The 6,000-nt window shown below is 33.0% G+C and overlaps 1 long non-coding RNA gene across 1 annotated transcript in view; it reads right to left on the bottom strand.

The window, feature by feature from the left end:
• Positions 1-2,181: 2,181 nt before the first annotated feature.
• LOC311612120 overlaps positions 2,182-6,000 on the bottom strand; it is a 36,561-nt gene continuing 32,742 nt past the window's right edge. Inside the window, exons 2-3 of the long non-coding RNA XR_014793231.1 lie at positions 5,133-5,235; positions 2,182-3,279 (exon numbers count right to left, since the gene is read on the bottom strand). This is a non-coding gene — a long non-coding RNA (uncharacterized lncRNA). The remainder of the gene's footprint in view (positions 3,280-5,132; positions 5,236-6,000) is intronic.

Genomic DNA, 6,000 nt, shown 5'->3' with positions numbered 1-6,000 from the left:
AAAAATAAAACCTTATCACGGCATTCCCCCAGGTTGTGATAAAAGTCAGGCAGAAATTATTTAAAGGGAAAGAGGAGATTAGTATTTTAGTCTGAATGTCAGAAGCTGAGGGAACTTGGGCAGTATTAAAGGGTCATGAATTCACAGGCAATATTATCTGTAGTGTTTTATCTTCATATATGACTAAAAAAAAGATTGAGAATTCACTTTTTAATATGAAATATATATGTAGTTTACTAAAACTAAATTGTTTAAACAAAATGAAAAATTATCCATTAGGTCTTTTACTTTCTTTGCTTTTTTATTCATCTCACCTCTTTCTCGAAATCTCATTCCATAAGCATGTTTTATTAATGACCTATTAATAAGCATTCACTTAAAATATGACAGATTAAAAAGTAGACCTGATTTTAAGTAAGCGTTCTGAAAATGTTTCATTTATTGAATTCATTGAGGTTTAAGTTCTCATTTGTATAGCTAGAGGCTAAATTACAGATACTCATGCTTGTTTTATCATTATAATGAAAGCAGTGCTCTTATTTGCAACACTAATTAAAATTCTACTCTGACCCACATAAATTAAACCCTTCCCCAAAACAGATTACTTTCAAATCTTTATATAAACTTTACTATATATGTGTGTGATAACGAAAATATCTATCTTTAGTGTAACATAATCAAGGTTAAGAGAAAGTAAAAATTAGGTTCAGACTTTTTAATACTGCAGGGTACATTTTTAGTAGCCTACAGAGAGAATTAGTCACACGACTCCCATTAACTTTAATGGAACCTGCATGGGCAAATTGTATGCTGAAAGTCTTAGGAAGTTAAACGTCAGTAGAGTTTACTAGTTTCATTTTTCCTCTTTGGAGTTTTGGTTTTGACTACCTTTACTTTCTAATGGTGGAAGACACGTCAATAAAAATGATTAACATAAATGTTTTCAAGTTTCATAAGCCCACATTTTCTATGCATACATTTGCTCAGAATTTAGAAACCTGCAAACAATGCTTAATAGCATTGGAGATCTAATTAGCAAGTAAATTCAACTAAATAAAGGACATAGTTTTAAAATATGAATATAATAATGTTCTTTAAATATGACTATTATAGCATTCTTTATCCCCTACTGTTTATTCATTGTTCACATTCCTATTTACAATTATAATAGCAAAGTCAAAGACTGAAAATATTTCATCATAATTAATTTTAAATATCTTTGTAACCATAGTTAGGTGTTTATATTTGTAGTAAATGTATTTGGAATTTTATACATTAGTCTTATTAAAAGATACACATGAACAATAAAAAATTAAGTCATACTCAAAAGGGGCGAAAGAAACCCAAATTTTTCTTCGGTGAAGTTATAATCGATTAAACAATCCATTCAAAACATATGTAGTATAATAATTAATTTGCATTTACCACACAGAACACACAAAAAAGATAAATATTTCTTTAATGCCAACTCATCCAGGTGTTCATAGCACTGTTAAATTTGGAAACAACTAGGTACCTTTTCTCTTTTCTCCACCAAATATATCTATGCATATTTTAGAAATTCACCATTTAAAAAAAAATCAACATTAAAAAAAATAAAAAGAATCCCCAGTGTAAACTTAAGATAATCTTTTATTTCACCTTATTTGGGAATCTAACTAACCAAAAATAGGCTTGTCAGACAAAAAAATATGCATAGTTTAATCAGGAATAAAATGCAGACTTAATGAGAACATTGCTAATTAATATCATAAATAATTTCATCTTGGAGAAATGTTTCAGAAATAAAAAGATTGATCAAATAAAATCTGTTACATAAGTGAAGTTTCCCATAAAAAATGTGTATTAGTTGGTTATGCTCATTCACTACTGGAGAATGTAAACTGGTACAGCCACTGTGGAGAACAGTATAAAGATCCCTCAAAAATTTAAGAATAGAATTACCATATGACCCAGAGACCCCTCTTCTGGATATCAACCCCAAAATTCTGAAAACATTTATTCACAAAGATATATGCACCCCTATGTTCATTGTAGCATTATTAATGGTGGTGAAGACATGGAAACAACTGAAGTGTCCTTTGATAGATAAAGAAGGTGTAGTACATATATACAATAAAATACTACTCAGCCACCAGGAAAAAAATGAAATACTGCCATTTTCAGCAACATGGATGGACCTTGAAAATACTATACTAAATGAAATAAGTCAGACAAGTACAGTTAAGGACCATATGATTTCAATCACATATGGGTTATAAAACTGAATGCAACGAATGAACAAACAAGAAAAACAAAGAAAAGCGCATAGACAGACAACAGCATGGTGGTCACCAGAGGGAAGAGGAATGAAGTGGTAGCAAAGGTTAAAGGGGTCAAGTAAATGGTGATGGAAGAAGATTTGACTTTGGGTGGTAGGCACACAATGCAGTATGCAAATCATGTATCATAGAATTGTACACCTGAAACATATATAAACCTGTTAGCCAATGTCACTCCAAGAAGCTTAATAAAACAAAAGAAAATAAGGCACTCGTTGGTTATTATATGAACCCTAGAAACATGCATACTGTCAGTGAGTATTAGTGTGCTTCAAGAAATGTTAGCCATCTAGTGTATGCCATCTTTTTATTAAGGGTCAAGAAAAACTAGATCTGAAACCTCTTGACTCTTCATTCATTCATTGCATAATATTTATTGAGCACCTTCAATGGCTTTACACAATTTTAGGAAATGAGTTAAAAAAAAAAAAAACATACAAAATCCTTGCCATCTTAGATACCACATTCTAAATGGGGACATGCAACAGAAATGGAAGTCAATAAAGAAAAAGGACAATTTCAGATTGTGGTGCATAATTAAAGTATTTGGTGTGATTTTCACCAGTTAAGAATGCACTATTGAGTATTTCTTTTCTCATCTCCTCTGACCTTTTCTCTTCTTGACGTTAAAAGTAAAGGAGAGATTCATCAGTATATGGACTTGCATTCATCTCAGTGGTCAAGTTTCTTCCAGAGGCACCCACATACTCATGACCATCATGTTTGCACACTGTATTACATTCATATTATGAGGCTGTCTGATGCCCACTTTCATTGGAGTTTTTCAGTATCTGACTTTTGCAGCTTCTAGTCTTTTGAATTTGTTCCAATGTCATAGAAGTTTAAAGACTGAAAACCTAAGACCATGTTGTAAAAAGAGCTTCAGAAAAAGGTGTGTGGGTAGGAATTCTCTTCCAGGTTGTCCCTCCACGGTTGTTTCTCATTCTGCGTGATTTTTCTGTGTAGAGAACAAAAGAGAATTTGAAAGATGAGATGGGGTGTGAATCTGGCCCCTTCTCATTCTATGAAATTGTACTGACCATCTTGTCTTCAATGTCAGACAATGAAACCGTTTCCTCTAATGAGCAAAAAGGATGCTCAATACTTTTTCATTTTTTCTTAATGCATAATTTATGTATGGCCCATTTATTAATAACCATGAAGTGTTGTACCTGGAAATCTGCTCATAAAGGAACAGAATATATAGAATCAAAATGAGCATTTCATTAAGCAGATATTATTCTTACATTAAAAATAACTTGCCCTACCTAGTTCTTTCTGGGAATGTTGGATAAAGTCCAACAGAAATTATTCAATTATTAATATAACCATATTTATCAAATTCAACAGGAATTTCAACTATATCCTGGTTATCAATAAATCTCAAGGGTAATAAAACACTTTTATAATGACATATTCTACCTACAAGAGAAAATATTTCAATAAAGCACCATTTCTGAGAGTTTTTTGAAGGCAGAGTTTCTTGTATGCATTTTTCTTGCCTAATATAATGACATATTATATCGTTAAGATGATAAGATCTACAAAGCTAATATTTATAAAATAATCTATGTTTGTGAGGCAATAATAATATAAGTTAGGCACCATTATCACTTCATGTTCTCGATGAAGAGAAATTAAATATTTTGCCCAATGTCACTCAGTTGATAAGAGGAAGAGCTGAAACTTGACCTCAGGCATCTAACTATAGAACCCAACTTCTTGACCATGAATTCTTGTACTTTCCATAACTTGTTTAGAGTAGACATTCAAACAAAAATGCATTTAAATTAAATTGAAATCCTGATCAATTTAGTCTTTGTGATATAAGCCATGAAGAAGACTTAACCTTCTGGATAAATGTCTGGGGTAAAAACTAAAACATGTAGTTCATATTCCAGATATACTATATATAGCAAATATTTTAGGCCTTGCAGAAGTCTGGAGCCGGCAAGGTGTTTAGCAATCAATTTAGTCCAACCATCCTCCCTCCCCTGGTTTTGAAATATGGACCCTATCACTTCTGGGTCCAGAGGGGTGATTCAGGTTACTGAGTGTCATACAACTTGCTGACAGCAAATATCCTAATTTCCAGGCAACAATATTTGAATTATACCTTACCTTTTTACTTTAGTTTAAGTATTTATATGAACGTAATACCTAGATTGTTAGCTTTCTGTACTATGGCAGACAGGCTCTTATAGTGTCCACTATCTTCCCTACCTCCTGATGTCCATGACCTTGTGTGACTTGATTTTATTTAAATATATTTTATTGCCGAAACCGATTTGGCTCAGTGGATAGAGCGTCGGACTGCCGACTGAAAGGACCCAGATTTGATTCCGTTCAAGGGCATGTACCTTGGTTGTGGGCACATCTCCAGTAGGGGGTGTGCTGGAGGCAGCTGATTGATGATTCTTTCTCATCGATGTTTCTGACTCTCTCCCTCTCCTTTCCTCTCTGTAAAAAATCAATTTTATATATATATATATATATATATATATATATATATATATATATATATATATACACATACACACACACACACACACACATATATATATTTAATATATTTTATTGCTTTTTTTTACAGAGAGGAAAGGAGAGGGAGAGAGAGTCAGAAACATCAATCAGCTGCCTCCTGCACACCCCCTACTGGGGATGTGCCTGCAACCAAAGTACATGCCCTTGACCAGAATCAAACCTGGGACCCTTGAGTCCACAGGCCGACACTCTACCCACTGAGCCAAACCAGTTAGGGCTGTGACTTGCTTTTAACAAATAGAATATGGCAAAAGAAATGGGATGTACCTAATTCCATGTAAATGATTATGTGGTGGTGACACATAAGATCAGAGGTCCCATTTGGCAGGAGTCTCTCTCATTCTTACTGGCTTTGATGAAGCAAGCAATCCTGTTGGAAGGCCCACATGGTAAAACAAACAAACAAACAAACAAACAAAAAGCAAGTGAACAAACAAAAAAACCTGAAGACAGCTTTTAAGGAACTGATGGGAGCATCCAGTCTGCAATAGCCTGCAAGGATCTCAGCTGACAGCCAGCAAGAAAATGAGGCCCTCAATCCTACAGCCATGTGGAAATTAATAATGGCAGGAACCTTAGTGAATGTGTAAATGGTATTGGGATAGGAACTGAACCTTGACCAATGTCTTGGCCGCAGCCTTTTGGAGGGCATAGCTAATCTGTGCTGAGATTCCTGATCCAAATAAACTGTTAGATAGCAAACATCTATTGTTTTATGCTACTACTTTTCAAGTAATTTCTTATTTATTTTACAACATTAGAAAACTAATACATGTAGTTATCAGTACTGTGGATGAAAAATAACAAAATTTGAAAAAAGAAATTCAAAATTTAATATTAATTGTGGATTATTGATAACACATGCAAGAATCCAAACTTTATTTCTAAAGGTTATAAATTATCTTTACTTAGAAATTCACAATCTTTCTAAAAAATTATGTGTACTGTATTAGATGAAAAAGTGGGAAAACTATGATAACGTAAAATAATTTTAGAAAGTCCCAAATAACAAAATGGTGTCAAACTTTAATATGTATTCACATTTTAAATCGAAAATCTGTATTTTTAGGTTTCTTTATCCATTACAGAATGCAATATTGTATTTTTCTTGGTCTATTTAGGAGCAAAAGAGTAA

The sequence above is a fragment of the Pipistrellus hanaki genome (genome assembly GCF_964339955.1).
Source record: "Pipistrellus hanaki genome assembly, chromosome: 17".
Lineage (NCBI taxonomy): Eukaryota > Metazoa > Chordata > Mammalia > Chiroptera > Vespertilionidae > Pipistrellus > Pipistrellus hanaki.
Note: the sequence above shows the minus strand (reverse complement) of the source record. Positions and strands in the feature narration are given on the sequence as shown.